Raw genomic sequence first — 20,419 nt, forward strand, 5'->3', positions numbered from 1 at the left:
CAAACACTGCAGTTAGCTCCTTACTCAGCACTATATATCCATCTACAAAATTTAACTCAAATTGGACAGGAGACCTAAATGTGAGAACCAAAACTATTAAAATTTTAGAATGTACAATGAAACATTCATGATTTGGAATTTCCCAATAATTTCTTGATTATAATACTTGAGTCATAGTCAAAAAATAAACACACAAATTCAGTATTATCTCAATGAAAAACATGTGGCAAAGCTGCGGGGGTGGGGGGCAAGCTCATGGTACACTGCTTGTCACCTGTAGGATTGTCATACAGGTGAAGGCAGGTCCAAGATAGAAAGAGGCCTGTCTTTGGATGGAAGGAAGGATGGCGGGAGGTTGAGGGAAGAGGAGGAGATTGGAACATAAGGAGACAGAAGATGGGAGGAGACGGTGGGAGAAGCCGCGGAGAGAACATGGAGGCTGACATTAAGGTTCCACTCTGTGTATTTACAGGTTATTATGAAAGTTCTTAAGGGATGAATGTGTATAGAGCTTTGTATGTTTAGTGGGCAATTATATCTTATCAGTTGGATCAGAGGTTATTGTGTTGTATGTTCTTTCTTGTAGAGAATTGAGTTTGGGAGAGTGTGTGGCAGCAGAGACACTAGGCTGCCACGGAGTTGGGATGTGTTTTCTGACAAGATATCTACCAGGTATCTTGGGGTACTGTGGTGTCGGACCTAGTGGGGGATAAAAGACAGCCTGTTTTTTTCTTTTTACAATTTTACAACAAGTCACCAAGCAAGTGAAAAGCTATGAGTTCCACCCCACAGCACACAAAGACATTGACATCATGAAAAAGAAAAATCTACAAAAGAGAAAAATTATTTGCAGCTCACATTTGACCGGGGAGTACTATGCGGCATGTATAGAAAACTCCTCCGGTGCTTTTCACACTTGAACAGCTAGGTCTCCACACAAAAATGGTCATAAAAATATGAATTAACATGATCTACAGAAAAGATGCCATCCAGTCTGGCCAGGGAAGTTTGTTGGCTAAATGCATATCTTTACATCTCCCTACTTTCCTTCAAATCCAGTTTCCAGCTCTGTGACACACCACCAGCTGTAGCCTCTCCCTCTTCTCTGTCCCCATCTCCAACTGATTACACAGTTTTTTCATTCAACCTTGCACACACACACACACACACACACACGCACACACACACACACGCACACACACACACGCACACACCGTGTTAGTTCAGCCTCCAATTTGAGCAGGCAATACCTGGGACCTCACCTTCCTATATACAAATGACAAATGGACTGAAAAAGAAATAGGAAAAATAATTCCTTTCCCAATAGTCTCAAATAACATAAAATGTCTTGGGATAATTCTAATCAAGCGAGAGCCTTGAAAACACTGAAGAAAGAAATGGAAGAAGCTATTAGAAGATGGAAAGATCTACCTGTAGATTAGTGTGATTAACATAATAAAAATGGCCATCCTAACCCCCTCAAAAAAAATCTATAGATTCAGTGCAATCCCCATCAAAATTTCAACGTGATTCTTTATAGATCTTGAACAGACATTTATCAGCTTCATATGGAAATACAGAAAAACCAAGATAGCTAAAAAACAATCATGAGTAATGAAAGAACCACTGGGGCCATCACTATCCCTGACCTCAAACTCTAGTACTGAACTACAGGAATAAAAACATCATAGAACCAACATAAAAATAGACATGTTAATCAGTTGAATTAAAAACCCAGACATAAATCCACACACTTATGGACACATTATTTAATAAAGAAACCAGAAATAGACACTGGACAAAAGAAAGCATCTTCAACAAATGGCCCTGGTTAAACTGAGTGGCTGCAGGTAAAAGATCCAAATAGATCCATATTCATCACCTGCACAAAAGTCAACTCCAAATGGATCAAGAACATTAACATAAAACCAGATACACTGAACCTACCAGAAGAGAAAGGGGGAAGAGCCTTAAACCTATTGGCACAGAAAAGCCTTTCTGAACAGAACACTGTTAGCATAGGCACTGAGACCTCATGAAATTGAAAAGCTGTAGAGCAAAAGCTACCGTCATTCAGACAAAGCAGGAGGCTACAGAATGGGAAAAGTTTTTTTTAACCACCTAAATATCCCATAGGGAGCTAATATCCAAAATATACAAATAACTCAAAAGATTAGATATCGAGAAAACAATCTCAAATTGAAAATGGGATATATTTTAGAACAGATAATTCTTGAAAGAGAAAACTTGAATAGCTAAGGAATCCCTAAAGGAATGTTCGACATCTTTAACCTTCAGGGAAATATAAATCAAAACTTACAGCATCTTACAGCAATCAAAATTCCTAAGATCAATAAATAAATGACAGCTCGTGTTGGCAAGGATGTGGAGTGGGAGAAACACTCATCCATTGATGATATGACTAAATTTGTACAGTCACTACAGAAATCAGTGTGGTGATACCTCAAGAAGATGGAGATCATCTACCTCAATATCCAGCATATGCCCAAAGGATGCTTCAGCCCACCACAGAGATACTTATCCCACCATGCTCATTGCTGCTCTATTGATAACAGCCAGAAGCTGGAAACGACTTAGATGTCTGTCAAAAGATGAATGGATAAAGAAAATGTGGTACATTTACATGATGAAATATTACTCAGTGATTAAAACGAAAACCAAAGATAAATGGATGTAACAACAAACCAACCTGAATGAAGTAACCCAGACCCAGAAAGACAAATGTGGTATGTATTGGCTTATATGTGTATATTAAATATTACGTCATTGGTAATCAAGCTATAATTTGTAGAACTACAGAGGTTAGGTATAAAGTAAGAGGCTAGGGAGAAATAGATATCCCTATAAAAGCGAAATCGAATAGCTATTTATAGATTGATGTGGGGGCTGGAACATGAGGATCAAGTGGGAAGTGGGAGGAAGAGGGGAACTATTGAGCATATAGCATGAAGGTCCTTGTGCCCACAGATCTCCAGAGAGACCAGGAATGTTAAACATACAGGATTATCCTCCCAATGGGAAAAATGTAAAACCTGTTCTTCCATCCAAAAAGCTGGGAATTGGAGGGATTAATAGCCCAATGGTCCCTTTATCTGTTGAGTCAGTCTAATCAAGCTCTTATTACCAGGACTAGAGGTGGCTAGTAATCTAAATGACCCTTCCAGACAGGAGTTCCCCAAGCTCCTACAACCAGGACCAGAGATACCTAATAATCTAAATGACCCTCACACCTATATAGCCAGGGGATCCCCCAAGCTCCCACAACCAAGACTAGAGGTGACTAATAGCCCAAATGACCTCTATGCGACCTGTATGACTGAGACCAGACCAGATCCTTCCCTAGACCCTTAAGCTAGTACAGATAGCCTCTCTCTAAACCCATCCTGGAAGAAATGACAGGTACCCTGAGTTGAGTTTTGATATAATCATAATTTCCTGTGCACTGGGGATTGTATTTTATTGGGTTTAAATACACTCCAATAAACCACCTAGCATCAGACTCCCCAAAGTCTTGATCCAGGTCACAAAGTCAATCTGAACAGGGATCTCATCCTGCGATTAGCTTCCTGCCTGCCATGACTACCTGCAGGCTCACTTCAGGGAATGAAGGAGGGAACATGAGGAGAGACAGCTAAAATTAAGGACCATTTGACTGGTACTATGGAGACCTAATACTGTAAAAGCCTCTTAAAATATATACATATGTATCTGTCAGGGTTCTCCAGAGAAGCAGAACGTATAAAATGAATATATATATGAGATATATACATATGTATGGAGATGAGAAGATATACTTTTACTCCAGAATTTTTTATTTTTATTTATTTTTTGACATGGTCTTTCTACATAGTCCTAGCTGTCTCATATATGTACTTCCACCATATATATATGTGCATATACTCCTACAATATATGAATACATATATATGAGAAACATATATATATATGTATACACACACACATACACACACACATTCTACATACAGAAGCTCTAATGAGATTTATTAGGGTTTACTATGTCCCAGCTAATTCAGCAATAACTGTCAACCAATAAGAGATCCAAGAACCCAGTAGTTATCAGTCCATGAGGCTCAATCCTGAAGAAGTAGACTCCAGTGCCAGTGAAGAAATTAACTCACCAGCAAGAGTGAGAGCAAGCAGGCAAGGAGGGAGCAAGCTTCCTTCTTCCGTGTCCTTTATATAGGTGTCCAGTAGGAGGTGAGCTCCAGGTTACAGGTGAGTCTTCCTTTACTCCTGATCTTTTGAGAGTATATGGAGAAGCCTGGCACAATGATGCAGGCCTTAATCCCAGAATTTGGGAGGCAGAGGCAGGTAGAGCTCTGTGGGTTTGAGGCCAGCCTGGTCTACATAGTGAGTTCTAGGACAACTAGAACTATGTAGAGAGACCTTGTCAAAATAAATGAATTCATATTTTTTTAAAATTCTGGGGTAGAGGTATAGATCTTCCCACCTCAAAGATTTGGGGCTTCCCACTTCAAATGATTTAATTGAAAAGATAGCCCTCACAGGTTGTGTCTGGCCATTTAAGTTTTAGTTAATTCCTACTGGACATTGCTTGTCACCAAATGGAACTTCCAATACTGGGAATGAGTTACCTCTAACTGAGATTTTCATCAAAGGGATCCAATGGAACCCAAAACCGCCCAGGCTACTGCCCAGACTGTCGGTTGTTCTCCACACACTGACAGCAAGGCCCCACGGCTGAATACAGCACCTACACAACTCACTGAGCATGGAGAAGTCAAGCTGTTGCCTAGAGACTTAACCCCTATGAGCATCTTTGGTACAGGAAGGTACTCTGCACGCTACCAAAAGAGAAAGGGAAACACCAACCCAACTACAAACTCTTTGATCTGCCATGGTGTCCTGCCTGCAAGATCTGCTAGTTTAATGGTCGCATAAAGCTTGTGGGAGTAACCAACCAACATGTAGTTTGACTTAAGGCCGACTTCGAGAGATGGAACCTATGTCTGACACTGCTTGAAGGACAAAGAATCTGAAATGAGACAGCCCAGGGACCTGGCACAGTCCCTGCCAAATACTGCTGTTCAACTAAAAATGCATAGCAATAGAATGAGTCCTCATGACACCCTGCTGTACTCATAGACCAGGGTCTTGTTCGGCCATCATCAGAGATGCTCCCTCCTGTAGCAGCTGAGAACAAATGCAGAGACCCACACTTAGACAATATGCAGAGAATAAGAGAGAGACCTCGGTACATTCAGTCCTAAATGTGTTGTCTGCATCAATTCCCTCCTCTTCAGGACTCTGGGAATTGCAGAAATGAGAGATGAATAGTCAGAGGGGATGGAGGACACTAAAGAAACAAGACCCTCTAAATCAGCAGGACAGATAACACGGTCCAACTCAACAGAGACTGAGGCAATGTGCACAGGGTCTGCACATGTCTGTCCCCTCTGTTCCTAGAGCTGAAAGGGGAAGCAGACGCATGCCTCTAGGCCTAACCAAGAAGCAATCAAAATTGATAATCACCTACAAATGTAAATGTAGTTTCCTCAAAGGGACTCTGGCTGGGGAAACAAACTACTCTTAAGGTAGGCTGTGTGCCCAGCTATAATCAACAGAAAACGACTCAGTAATCACTGGGGTTCCTTGTGTCATAATATTTTATCAGAGTTTATTTTATTTATACTTTTCTTTCTCTTTATCCTACAGATCCTTTGCATATATATTATAGCTTCTAGCTTAGTGGGGGTTTTTGTTGGTGATTTTTTTGGGGGTTTTGTTTGTTTGCTTGCTTGTTTGGGGGGTTGTTTTATTTTGTTTTGTTTTATGGTTTTTTGTATTTGTTTTGGGGGGTGTTTTGTTTGTTTCTTTGTTTGTTTGTTTGTTTGTTTGTTTGTTTGTTTGTTTTGTAGCCCTGGCTGCCCTGGTTCTCACTCTGTAGACCAGACTGGCCTCAAACTCAGAGATTCACCCGCCTCTGCTGCCCAAGTTCTGAGATTAAAGGCGTGAGCCACCATTATGCAGACCCAACTTAGTTTTTTATGGGATTTTTCATCGAGTGAATGAATGGTTCTCTGCATCTGTTTCTTGTTTCTTTGCTTGGGCTCGTTTTCCTCCTGTTTGCTTGTTTTGTCCTTTTCCAATGTGTTTGTTTTGAATATTATATCATATTAATTATATTATATTATATATACTCTATTATTATTCCTTAGAAACCTATTTTTTTTTCTAGTGAGGGAAAGGGTAGATCTGGGTAGGCAGGGAGATGGGGAGGAACTGGAAGAAGTAAAAGGAGGGAAAACTATAATATTATGTGAGAAAAAATCTATTTTCAATAAAAAAGATACCATCACTACTTCATTATTACTGGTCATTAGGGAACCGCAAATGAAAACTACATTGAGATACTACTTTGTACCCCTTGGCTCTTCGTTTAAAAAAATAAAAACTGTTGGCAAGCATGTGAAGAAATTGGAACTTGAGCTCACTGGTAGATCATAAGATGATTTATCTACTATGGAGCACAGGACGGCGACTTCTTAAAAAACAAAGTAACATATCACAGACTCCTGGGCCACTTGGACAGAAGGGGCTCGATAAGGACCCCACAAGGCTCCCAAAGGTTTATCTCTAGATTAAGCACAAGGCTAAAACTGGCTCTGTGCCAGATGAGACTCTTTTATTTCTTTTCAAAAAATTAAAAACACTATTTTAGGCCTGAGAGAGGATGAAAATAAAACATCAAAGAGTTCAGTTTAATTGAGTAGATATTAGCGAGTGCTTACTTAGAAAATAAACTAGGAAGACTACTTTGCTTGTATAGCCTCTTCACCGGAACTAGTGCAGGACGTGAACAGGGAGGACCCCAGTCTCTCTTCACAGGACATCCGAAGAAATGGACACAGAACCGCTGGACCCTCATGCAGATACAGTGTCACTACCAGCCTAGAACCCAGGGCCGCGACTGAAAGGCTGTCTCTCTCATAAGCTACCATGCTGCCATTCTACCTCCCTATGCTCTACCTTACCTCTGGCTCTACCTCACCTGGCCCGGCTTTCCTCCAACCCTTAAAACCATTCATTGCATCCCCCAATCCCGTCCATTCCCAGCCACTGCTGCCGAGAGCGGAACCAAAGAACCCTTACTCAACACACGATTCTTGAAAGTTGCTGGAGTGAAAACATATCTCTTCGAAAGTTCCAGGCAACTACTGCCGTGATGATAGAAAGACGAGGCTCCCGGAAACAATAAACCTGTCCCGGTGGTGTCTGGTAATGGTTATGGGAAGTGCAGGAGCTTCCCAGAACCGTGTACCTCCCTCATATAGCCTCCACAAAGGGCTGGGGCCAAGGCTGCCACTCGCGGAACAAGGTCCTCCTGGACTTACAGCTCTCATGGTTGATTATCTTATTTGGAAATTCGGTGTGTGTATTTACAACATCATGAGGTAAAAGAGTCAGGGGCAGGGAACAAAGATATTTAAGAAATACTTAATTCTGCAATAATCACTAGGCTACAGGTTTTGATTCCTGTAATAAAAGTCCAGTAAATTGGCTGATGCTCGTCTGAGCAGGATAAAGTGAAACAGAACAAAACAAAACAAAACAGTTCCAGCTCTCACTCCCGGAGCTCCCTCCTGCTAATGGAGTCCTACCTGCTGAGTGCATGCATGGAAAGCTGTCCATCTGATTATGCACATCTATGACCCCAGATCCCTGGAAGCCTAAGGCAGGAGAATCAAGAGCTTGAGTCTAGCCAGGGCCACATGGTAAGACCCTATCTCAAAAAGGGGTGGGAGATGTATATAAAAAAGATAAAGGGAAATATCTCTTTTCCCCTTCCCTCTGTGGTAAACCCAGGACACAATGAAGACAGTTTTGCATAGATGACCACTGACTCCTGATTTGTGCTTGTTTACTTTTCTCTTCTTTTTCTTTCTCCCCGCCCCAGCCCCACCCCAACAGAGGGTCTCTTTGTATAGCCCCAGATATCCTGGAATTCAATCAGTAGACCAAGGTGGCCTGGAACTCAAGGGATCCGCCTGTCTCTGCCTCCTGAGTGCTGGGATGAAAGGCATAAGCCACCACACCAGGCTTTCATCTGCTTCCAGTGAGGCAAATAGACCATGATTCACTAGAAACTGAACTTGCGATTTTGAATTTGGTCTTTCTTGGCCTATCCATTTGCTGTCAGGTCTTCTGTCTCAACTGTGGGCTGAGCTGTTCCTCTCAGAGAGCCTTTTGATCACTGGGACAAACATGACTTTCAAAGACCATGTTGTCAAGCTAGACTCTGGTTAGGTGAGGTATAGGCATTTTCAGCTTAGAAGAGTCTATCACGAAAGCCCATCGCCAGTCAAGTAGCCTCTGCCCTCTTAGCTGAACACAACCCCTCTAGGCACTACTATGTAGTCAAAATCATCTCTAGCAAATGCCTGCCCTGGTTTGCTTCCTGTTGCTGGAATACACACCATGACCAAAAGCAACCTCCAGAGAAAAGGGTTTATTTGCCTAATACCTGTATGTCACAACCCATCACTGAGGAAAGTCTAGTCAGGAACTGGAGGCAGGACCGGAAGCAGATCCTCTGGAAGGTACCATTTACTGCTGTGTTCCCCAGGACTTGCCCAGCCTTCTATGTTAAACCACCCAGGAGCTTGTACCCAAGCATGACCTCCATAGTCATTGGACCTCCCAAATCAATTGTTAAACACGAAAGTGACCCACAGGCTTCCCTACAGGCAATCTGACAGAGGCTACCCCTCAACTAATAGTCTCTCTTCCTAGATGATTCTAATTTGTGCAGAGCTGGCAAAAATAAATAAATAAATAAATAAATAAATAAATAAATAAATAAATAAATAAATAATAAACTCTTCACCAACACAGAAGCCATTACACTCTTTCCTGATCTGTACAATTTGACCACATGCAATCAGTTATTTCTTTCAAGAGAAAGAGAGAGGCTGAGAGAAGGGCTTTTCATTTTATTCTGTCTTGTTTTGTTTTTGGTAGCACTGGGGATTGAACCCACATACTAGGCAAGCACCCACCCACTCCACCAAGACTCCAAAGGAGTTTTGAGAAACCCAAACAACATTCCTTGGAGGGAGTAGTCCCGTGCCAGGGCATGACTTGGAAGCTTAGGTTTAGCATGTTTTGTGAGGACACATACTGGAAAGTCTCTCCTGAACTCTCTAATCGTAATCCCGACAGCCCTACCTTGAACCTGTGAATCCAGGAAAAGAACTTGGTAGCACATGAATATTTAAGGGACACACTCAAGCCACAGCAGCAGTGTTCCAGAAAAGAACCACACAATTAGCACCTCAGCAAAATGCACACTGTAGAAAACATTCTAGACGCCCTACTTCTGTTTCAAAGCAGCACTGGATCATCAGCCCCTCTGCTGCCTTCCAGATCCTGACTGTGAGGTCAGGAGGCCCTGCTATCGGAATTGTGGGTCTGCTGTTGAGATTCTGGGTCTGCAGTCATAACAGCTGAGTCCTTCACCCTGACCTCTGTGACCCTCACCCCAGGTACCACATAAGATCAGAGCTGGGCTGAAACTCTGGGAGACACACAGAGACTATCCACAGACTTCTGCCTACTGGGAACCTTCTATTCTCTGGAAATAAGGAGGAAAAATAAACGCAAAGATAATTAAAATCAGTTCCTGAAGTCAAGGGATCTCTGGGACAAACATCCTTCCTTTGCATGGAAACCAATCATAATAGCATAGCCCCAAAAGACGACATGTGAGTACATGTCCCTGTAGACACTTTGATGTGCTGTCATTTGATCATTTATTGCTTCCTCTGTTTGACATAAATTTTCATGCAGCTTTTTTCCCATATACTTTATAACACAAATGTTTCCCATGCCATCATAAATATTTTAATGAATCACATATTCAAACAAGAAATGCTGAAGTTTGGAGAATAAACTGCTTTCATTGTTAAATTTCTCCCACATACATGAAGCTTACCCCGAATTTAGGGTAATGAAATGCGTGGCCCTGGGCTGCCTTTAGTAATAGAAAGGGAAGTGAGTTTGCAGAAATGTGGAACTCCATTGGAGGAAAGCCAGTGATAATTCAGAATTCTCAGTTCCTCATGGCGGAGAGGGCAGGGCAGAACAGCACAGCTCAGTGTGGCAAGACAGACAGAGAGAAAAGAGGAATGTGGGCGATTTCTCTGGATTTCTCCACCACCCCCAAAATCCAAATCACAGCTCATGAGATGTGCACCCACACTCTGACTAGGTCCTTCCTCCTGTGGACCTATCACACACCGAGAGACATGCTTCAATCTAGGTGGCTCTAAATCCGGTCAAGCAGACAGTGAAGATGAGCTTCCTCATATTCTCTGCTTTCTCTCTTAAAACGTATGCAGAATTTTCAGGGTGAGTACAGGTGACACAGGAAGAGAGCCCTTTCTAATAACACACCCAATAACCAGACTTGGCCCCAAAAACACTCCAGGTTCCTCAAAGAAAGCCTTCTAGAGATTTCCTCCCAGCTATGAGCACAGCACATGTGGACTACAGAGCCAACAGACTTCCCTCTGGGTTTCACTCTGCCCATGAAGTCTGGAAGCAGGGGTGATTGGGTGACCACGGCAGTGTATTTGCTGTCTGTCATCCTCTGACATCTATACACAGGGTAAGCAGACAATCTGAGGACTTGGAGACATAGGGAAACATAGGAAAATTTAGGGCATGTGCAAGCAGGTAAGGGTAAGTGGTAGACCAGAAACAAATTACCACTCTAAATGAAGACTTTCCACCCCAAAAGAAATTCATTTGGTATGTCTCCAACGAAGATGGGGCTGGGTTCCCAGAGCCTGGATCTATATGTGTCCTTCATCTGTCCCTATCCCCCCTACTTCCCCTCTCTCTGAGGTAAGGTAGGGGACACCCCTAAAGCTCAGCTTCTCCATGTTGACTCAGTTTCTAGTTACACTGGGCATAGGTACAGGGGAGACATAAAAGAAAAAATAATGAGCCAATCACAGAGCATTTCTCTTCATTGACTCTGATGACGGTGTTTCTGGGGACATCTGTGTGTCCTCTGTGGCTCCAAGCTCTGCCCAGATGGCCAGCCATCATCTCATGGTGACCAATCATCACCTCGGGGGATAGCTACATCGTCTTTCAGTCTTCCTGTGGCCCAAGCATGATAATGGCTTCTTCTTTGCTCATCTCTGCCTGCTGGTTGCTCAATAAGTTCTTCTTTCATCTGTGTGAGCCCTTACAGCTTAAGGTTGCTGAATGAATCCAAGATTTGTTTGAGCTGAGGAGCAGGCTGCTCTGACGAGCTCCCAGTCACGTTCATCACAGTCAAACACTCCAACAGCTACTGGGTACCTTCCTGTGCCAGCCCCATGCTAAGTGTTTTATGCAATGTTATATGCGATGTCATGCCATGTGTACTGCATATTGTCACACTTGGCAGTGTGGAAACGATGACGAACCACTCTATGTAACGTGGCTTCTGTCATTAGAAAACACTAATGGTATAAACTATAGGTCCCAATGACATTAAAACTCCACCTCGCCACATAAGGAAATTGCTCCTTACTGGAAAAGAAAGCACAAACACAAACAAATAAACAAACAAAAACCCTGTGGCTTCTCTCAGCATTTCTGAGCATTTGTATGCTGTCTTGCCTTAACTTGACACTTTACATTGTGCCGTAGCTAAGTAAATCTCTAAAGCAAAAACTGTAGATCCCTCTTAAACTGGGCGCGTGGAATACAATGTCCACGCCCAATTTTCAAAGAAAACAATAGCAGAAAGCATATCGTGCATTTGAGGTTTAAACATATTTTTGTATTGGCCTTAATAGCTGGAGCCCTCACTGTTCCGTAGAACTCAGGAAATGGAATTATTGCTCCATGTCACTAGGGAGGTCCAAGCACCAAGCCACTTAGGAACTATGCAGACAAGCCAACTCACTGTGCTCGGCACGGGTGAGCCGCCAGACTCCTGCTGGTGCCGCTGCTCTGGAGGGGAGGGGCACAGGTTTTGTGGGTGAAGGGGGCTTTGCCCCATAGGCCAGCCTGGGCTTGTTCTGTTGAGGCACAGCAAGCACAGAAGCACAAAGCAGCGAGTATCATGCATAAGCTAAGTCACTCTGACATCTTGCTTGCACATGCTCCATGGATAACAGGGCTTATCCCTTCCTTCCTCTGATACACATCAAACGCCCTTCTGCTTTGAACATGCTGACATGAGGAGCCTAGAAGCATGAAACCCCAGAGAACCAAAAGGTGTTTCAGGAAGCCAGCTCAGTGTGGGTTTTATACAGTTTTTTATTTAACTATATAGTCTTCCATTTCTGTATAAAATGACAGAAAAAAAATAAGTTTTTCCTTAAGAGCCAGAAGTAGAACACCTTTTGTGTCTTACATAATCAGTTTCTACACTGTGACTTATACATAATATATGCTCAATAAATAATTGTTGTGAATAAATAAAAGAATGAAATAATTTTTACCCTCAAGAGATACACAGTAGGTCCTCTCTTCCTTCCTTCTACACATTTGCTTCCTAGACCTGAGGCAGAGGAGTTACCGGCACCATGCTAGGTGAGTATAGATGTTAACACCCTTAGAAGGTCTCTACCTTGTCTGGTAGAGAGGGACAGAGGTGGCACCTCCTGAACTTTTACAGTGGGTCCTGGAGGAAGGATGCTCATTCTCAGGGCCCAGATAACCTGCAGGTGCCTTGTGAGAAACTCCCTCTGATCATTAGAATTACAACCATGTGACCCTTCCTCCTTGGCAGCCTGATGTTGTTTGACATTTAATAACTCCATTTGTTCTTATTATGACCCAGCCAGCCCCCCTCAATAATAGAGACAGAGGCCTATTGGTTTATTTAATCAGTTTTAGCATAATCACTGAGTGATTACCCCTAAACTATTTTTCTACCCTAGACTGGCTATTTCCCAGCTGTGCTCCCAGGTCACTTGTCAATAGTTGTCCTGTCTCTGCTGGATTCACTCCATCAGGCTCCTTCCCCTCCTCCTCCTCCTCTTCTCCTCTCCTCTCCTCTCCTCTCCTCCCCTCCCCTCCCCTCCCCTCCCCTCCCCTCCCCTCCCCTCCCCTCTTCTCTCTCTCTCTCTCTCTCTCTCTCTCTCTCTCTCTCTCTCTCTCTCTCTCTCTTTCTCTCTCAGCCTCATGGTCTCTACCTGTGAGCCCCACAGCCTGAGGCAGGCTCACTAGATGCCAGAAATCTAAGGCTGATTTCCCATTCCTCCCCTGCCTTGGTCAAGAACATAATTAACACACCGTCCAAGTGACTGGTTAGCTCGTACTGGGGGAGGCTGCATCTGAAAAAAAATCATAGAGGCAGAGAGGCAGTAGCTGGCTCTAGAAAAGAAGCAAATACCCCAGGTAGAGGGAAAGTCAAGGGGAGCCACAGGAAAAAAGTCCCAATCCTACATCACCGTGTCCAGCATGACTTAGCCCACTATTGATAGTGTTTGTGGTTCATATCACCACTACCCCAGAATTCATATCCTGACACTTTCACCTCCAAGATGGTGGTTAGAAGATGAAGTAATAGAAGATAAAAGTCAAGCCTTCGTACACAGAATTGGAGCCTTATAAAAGTTGTCCCATCTAAAATGAGAGCCTTGTGAAAGGAGCACCCAGTTCCTGCTCAATCTGAGGACACCATGGGAGGTCCATTATCTACAAACCAGAAAGCAAATCCTCAACCTACACCAAATGAAGCACCCCCAGATCTGTAAGGCTAAACTTCTGTTATTTTTAACCTACCAGTCTGTGGGCATTTTATGGTAATAGCCAAGACAGACTAAGACTCTTTCTGAGCCCTTTGCTCTCCGTATAATGTGATAATAATCATACCAGGTGATAATACACAGCACAAGGAGGCTGCTCTGAAGCTCAAGGACACCCAGGGAGTACCGAGCACCTACCTCAGAATGTGGTAGGCTCTAAGTTTGGAGGCCGAAGACAAAGAGAAATTCAAAACCAAGCTTCCCAGAAAATCTATATTCCTTTCATTAAAAAGGAATGTTACTCCCATTTTATGTCTAGCGAACTGCCAAGTACTTGTTTAAAGTTATTTTGAGGGGAGAGCCATAGTGGAGGTCAAGCTTAGTAAATAAGTTCTGGACACACATACCCTGGCCTGCCTTTGCTCCACTTCAGTAAACAAAGGCTTCTGTTAGTAGCCTGAAGCTGTATTGGGTGATTTGCAGAAAGGAGAGTTCGGAGAACTTTAAAACATTAGAAATCGCTTAGAAGTTTGATCAGAGAAACCTCAGGAGCCAAGACAGTGGAAGCAGAGAATGTCACCTATGGCTTCAACCATTCTGGTGAATGCCAACAGAGAGACGCCTTCCCCATCAGCCTGGGGCTCCTGAAAGCATCAATGAGCACAGACTATGGCGGCAGCTCTTGCCAGGCCTGCACCTTACTGGACTATGGACCCAGGCAAAGAAGGAGAGCAGCTGCCCTATGTCCCCACATCCCTTTCCACTTTAAGAATTTGACACCTAACTGGTGCATGGCCAACACAGTGGAGAGGCTCAAGGAGTCAAATTGAGCCCAGAGAAGAGGCAGAAAGCATATTGAGTACACAAGTCTTGGAGAAAAAGGCCTACTTCTCTGTAGGGAGACCAGAAGGCCTTGCTGGCTTTCTGAGCAGGCTTGGGTACACTGTGGTTACCACAAACTCCTCACGGAGGAAGGCTCCCTGGAATGCAGAGAGAAGCTCCAGGGAGCTCAGGAAAAGCTGGTGCAGGATGAAGAAGAACCTGAGAACCAAGGAACTGACTTCCAAGAAGACAGAACTCCCTGCTAGACCAGCCCTCAACGCTTTTACACAGCGCTAGAGCTAGGCATCCAGGACTCTCAGGGGAAGAATGAGCTGTACAAGGCATTCTGAATAGCCTGGTAGAATGTGAACACTGGCAGGCTTCATCCCAGATCTATAGTATGAGTTGCAAGAGTCAGTGTCCAAGGGGTTACACAATGGAGAGGGGGCTTGTTGTGTCACTGGAAAGAGTGGCATCTGAACATTGAAGAAGACAAAGGTCCCACCATGGAATGATGAAGAGTGTCCCAAGGTCTTGATCTGAGGGTGATACTACCAGTGTTTTTAAGATGGATGACACTACTGAGATCATGTGACACTGTCCCCAAGTAACAAGCCAAGTAATGCCATTTCTCAGGAGCAGAGAAAAATAAGAGTTGCATGTAAGTGGATAATGGATTATCCACACCAGCTTGAGAATGGGCAGCTAGTTACCACGTCAGGGAGACACTGGCAGAAGGGAGCAGAAAGAAAAATGTCTAACTCCTGGGGTTAAGTAATGGAAGAGGGTTCAAACCCTAGGCTACCTCTGGAGCTAGATAAGACACAAATTACCAGCTTGGATAAGACCACCCGTCTCTAGGGCTGAGGAGTAACTTGAATGCAATGCTTTGGGGCATTTCCTGTATCTCTATTCCTGTGCTGTTAAGCCTTCGTTTTTATTATTCCTTTCCATCATCTTGGGGTTTCCCTAGACTGTGATAGTAGAAAGATCTCTTCATACATCTCAAACCTCAGTAGCTCACCCATAACTCCTCTCAACCCTCCTTTCCATATTTGAATCCTACCCAACGTTCAGAGCCCATGTTCAAAGCCCATGTTCAGAGCCCATGTTCAGAGCCCATGGTGCTATGTTGGCTAAGCCCTTAAACCCTCCCACTTCTGTGCAGGTCCTCTGGCCATGGTGAGCCTCTAACATCCCTGAACTTGATGCTATTTGAACTGCCCTTCCCACGCTGTCTCTAGCCTTTGCATTCGAACATCCTTCCCTTGTGAATATAAGTACACATTTGCCTGTGCTGTATTCTTCCCAATACCTTGCTTTCTTAGGAGAGAATATTAATTCATTTTTGATACCCCCAATGACTGATTCAAATTAAGAAACTATTATTGAGGAAGTGCTTACACCCCCCCCTAAACCTTTTTCTCCCTCCCCCTCTCCTCCCTTCTCTCTGATACTTCAGATGCACAATAGCATGGCCTCACACATTCGAGACCATGCCCAACCTGCTAGGTAGTTGCTGGGATCTGAACTCAGGTCCTCATGGTTAATAATCAACCACTCTTACTCTTTGAGCCATCTTTCTAGTCCCCTTACTTTAAGAAATAAAATTATTAGATTGAAGAATCACAGATCTCTTTTTATTTTAACCAAGTTATAAATCAACATTGCTATTTAGTAAAAAATTCTGCTTCTTTCCAAAATATAAGGAAGTAACTAAAATGACCTTTCGGAGTCTGTTCCGGAGGCTGACCTTCTGCAGCCTGTGTTCTTGTCTATTCTTACCCTCGTCTTGGCGCCTGGCATGTTAGGGTTCAGGCCTGACTCTGGCAGATATAAAGGCAAAGGAGCCTGCATCCCCTTAAGAGATGTGTTCTAATAAAAAGGAAATGGAACTAGTAGCAGGAGCTTAAAGTCTACAGTTCAGGAAGACATGTATATAACTGTCATGCTTCAACCAAAGTTACACAGGGCTTTTCATGTCAACAGTCTTACAAACAGGTGTAGTACTTGATTTTTATGTCAATTAGGGAATGTGGCCCAGTTTCTTATCTCAATGGCAATAGTGATCCTACCGAAAATATGTGTCAAATATTTAAGCTAGAGGTTTGTAGCACAGCAGAGAGCCATTCATAATGTGCCTGAGCCTCACCCGATTGGACAAAGGTCTTTAGAACAATGGCTGAGGTTTTCCAAAGCAGGAATTCTCAAGACTGTAACCTAAAGTCTAGTGCCTGTGGGATCTGAACTCGAGACAACAGTATCCACTTTCACCAGAACATTCGACTTGCCAGTACATCTTACGTTTGTGTGTTTAACTTGCCTATTTCCACACTGCATGAACCAGCCCCTTAACTCTATCTGGAAGGTTGTTATAGTTAACAGATGATCCAACTTCAGAAGCATCGATGTGTGCAGAGAGCAGAAGCTCCTCTGCTTCAGTGCCATGTCATGGTGAATCATGCCTTCCTGAGACTATAATTTCAAACACAGTTTCCAAGGAATGCCCCTTCCCCACCCCAATGCAGGAGGCAGACAATTTTATTCCCTGTGTGGCACTTTGAAGCTGCCTAGGGTTGTCATGAGTGCTTTCCACCTTCTCTCCAGCCCGGTCATATGCCTTCCCTCCCCACTCTCAGCATCTAGCTTACCATTTGAGATGCAGTAAGTGCTCAATAGTTAAATTGGCAGGAGCTGAATATGTTCACACTACTCCATTAGAAGATGGAAACCCCACAAAAGGAGTGTCCTGGGCCAACCCCAGGGACGGAGATGATGCAAAGACTACCCCCACTCTCAACTTTTCCCTTCCTCTCTTTCCATTAAATCTCATTCCTGCTTGGTCCCTCTGCAGCTGGCCTGGATTGACATTTACCAACAATTATAACCAGGCCACTGTGTGGAGAGTCCTGTGCTCAGGGCTAAAAGAAGGAAAAGGAGACTTCCAGGTTCTTGGTTCCTTGGACTCTTACGCCAATGAACACTTTCCTGCACCCACCTCAAACATCTGTCCTCATGTCTGTCTTCCCCAACACCTACACCACCTCTGAGGTTTCAGTTCCCATCGGCCACTTGTACTCAATCACCTCCTTCTCCCTTGGGGGCAGTGTCCTTTGCTCCAGCCCTCTCCTATCCCCCTTCTCCAATCACTTCTCTGCTGCCCGCTAATGGAAAACTCCAGCTCTCCCAAAGCCACTTCTGTCTCCTTGCTGTTCATTCTCTAGTCATTGAAACAAGATGAAAAGCAAATGTTTCTCTCACTGGTTATTTTAAATTCAGGACGTTCCCTAAACCAACACTACATTTGCCTGGGAAATCTAATCCTTCTTTCTAGGGTGACTGTTAGGCCACTTCCTCTCCTTCCTCAGGCCTCTGACAGCTTTCTTTCCTTGTTTTCAAGACCTCATGTCATAAATTACAGAAAAAATAGTAATTCTAAATAGAGGTGCACTATCTCAGGACCAACAACAACCCTGCAGTATGCCGACAGGACCCAGGAGTAAAGGACCTTGCTACCTGCCAAAGTCACCCTCTCTCCAGCCAACCATCTTTCCTGATTCAAGCCCTTGCCCCCACAGCATAATGTCTCCCTTGATGGGTTATCAATCAATAGATTCATATGCCTCAGTATGGCATTTAAGTATACCCCTGAGTCTGTGGCCCTTTCTAGCCAGTTTGCCCATTTCTCTGTTCCTTCAGAGACTAGAGCTTGACTCTCTTCTAGTCCCACACTTTCATTCTCTTCCCAATACCTCTTCCTTGTCAAGCACATGATCTTGGTGACAACACCAAAGGTGCATTCCCAGCCCTGCAGCAGACCACCCACAGGGGCCACTCTGTCTCCACTCCCTGGAAACTCTGCAGACACTAAGACACCAGTCTCCCTCCCTCTCCCCACAACTTTGTGTCAGCCACCAATACCTGGAGGCACTCTCTACCTGGGAACCTGGCCTTCCTTTTCCTTTCACCTTCTCTGTCACAAACTCCTGAATCTCATCCCCAGCCCTGTGTAAAAGACAATCTGTAACTGGGTTCCCCTCTCTCTCCACTCCTTTCCCTGAGGAATCCTCACAGCAAACCCATCTTTCCATCTTCCTGTGGACCCTCACATCCCTAGCCTTCTAGCCCAACCGTGTTCCTTTCTATCATACCCTAATATCAAGAATCATACTCTTCCTGGGACTTCTAAGGGCTACAACATTATAGAAACCAGAAGCACTTCCTGCCAGAAACCAATGCACACCTCACCCTCCTATGATCCAGAAAAGACAAAAAAAAAAACCAAAAATCAGAAAACTCACCCAATAAAGACAAGACCAGACATAAACACCTAAGATTATAAGCATCCCAAACACAGATACCTAAATGCCATCATACAAACACAATCTACTACATCTAGAACATTATGTCTCCCCTAGAGCCCAGAATCCTACTCTAGAATTCCCCTGAGAATTTCTACATAGCTGAGGAACAGGACAGAGACCTTAAAATAGCTTTTATAAATATTATAGAGGTTCTTAAAGATAAAATAAACAAATCTTTTAAAGAAACCTATGAGAGCAGAAACAGTGGAATGAAATGAAGAACATGGTTTAGAGCTGAAAGTGGAAATAGAGTTAATTTTACAAATCCTAACTAGGGGAAATTGGAAATGAAAATTTTAGGAACTTGAACAGAAACCTCAGAGGCAGTGCTCACTAACTGAATATAAAAGATGGAAGGCAGGATCTCAAACATTGAAGAAAAGATAAGAAATGAATACCTTGGTCAAAGAAAATGTTAAATCTAAAAATATCCAGGCAATCTGGGGCACTGTGAAAAGATCAAATCTATAAATAATAGGAATAGAGAAAGGAGAAGAATCCAGAAAATAGTTTCAAAAAAATCATAGAGGAAAATGTCCCTAACCTAAAGGAGATGACTATCAAAATACAAGAAATATGCAGAGGGCTGGAGAGATGGCTCAGCCGTTAAAGGCTAGGCTCACAACCAAGAAATATGCAGAATACCAAATATACTGTAACAGAAAACAAATTCCATTCAGCAAATCATCAAAATACTAAATGTGTGGAACAAAGAAAGAATATTTAAAAATACAAGGGGAGAAAGCTATGGCTACCGCTGCGATGCTGTGTGCTGCGCGGGCTCTGCGACCTCGGAGCTGAGCTGAACCTCTACGGAAGAAGAAGAAGGTAGACCCTAGAAAGGATCAAGCAGCAAAGGATCGCTTGAAAAAGAGGATCCGAAAACTGGAAAGAGCCTCCCGAGAACTGGTTCCTATTGAAGATTTTATTACCCCTGTGAGGTTCTTGGATAAATCAAGACAGCGACCTCAGGAGGAGCATTCTTTTGAGGAGAGTGAGCGGAGAGCTCTTCTGCTGAAGAGGTGGGCACTGTATAAGCAGCAGGAGCATGAGATGGAGAGGGACGCCATCAGAGCCATGCTGGAAGCCCAGCAGGAAGCCCTGGAACAGCTGAAACTTGAGTCTACAGAGCTCTATGCTGAAGCCATAAAGCGGGACACCAGCCTATTCCCCTTTGAGAAAGAAGGGCCACATTACACACCGCCTGTCCCTAACTACCAGGCCCCTGAAGGCAGGTACAATGACATCACCAAGGTGTACACACAAGTAGAATTCAAAAGATAGAACTGAAAACTGCTATCCTCAGAACATGCTGGCCCTAGGAGTCTGGACAAGCAATCTAAAGTCTACTTTCCACAGATAAGTCATCCCAGGAACAAATAAAGGGTAATCAAAAGTATCTCTGTCATTTATTTTAATCAAAATGAATTTACCTAAGTTTGACTGCGGTTTTCGGATGCTGGTAGAACAGTGA

The 20,419-nt window shown here is 43.6% G+C and overlaps 1 protein-coding gene and 1 pseudogene across 10 annotated transcripts in view; one reads left to right on the forward strand and one right to left on the reverse strand.

Annotated features, from left to right (window-relative positions):
• Cysltr2 (cysteinyl leukotriene receptor 2) overlaps positions 1-20,419 on the reverse strand; it is a 111,152-nt gene that overhangs the window by 39,405 nt on the left and 51,328 nt on the right. The gene's annotated exons all lie outside the window — the stretch shown is intronic.
• On the forward strand, positions 19,686-20,344 carry Mrpl40-ps2 (mitochondrial ribosomal protein L40, pseudogene 2; annotated as a pseudogene). The gene has a single exon (XR_015638936.1). The product of XR_015638936.1 is annotated as a mitochondrial ribosomal protein L40, pseudogene 2 (transcript).

This window comes from Rattus norvegicus, chromosome 15 (assembly GCF_021556685.1).
Source record: "Rattus norvegicus strain SHRSP/BbbUtx chromosome 15, alternate assembly SHRSP_T2T, whole genome shotgun sequence".
Lineage (NCBI taxonomy): Eukaryota > Metazoa > Chordata > Mammalia > Rodentia > Muridae > Rattus > Rattus norvegicus.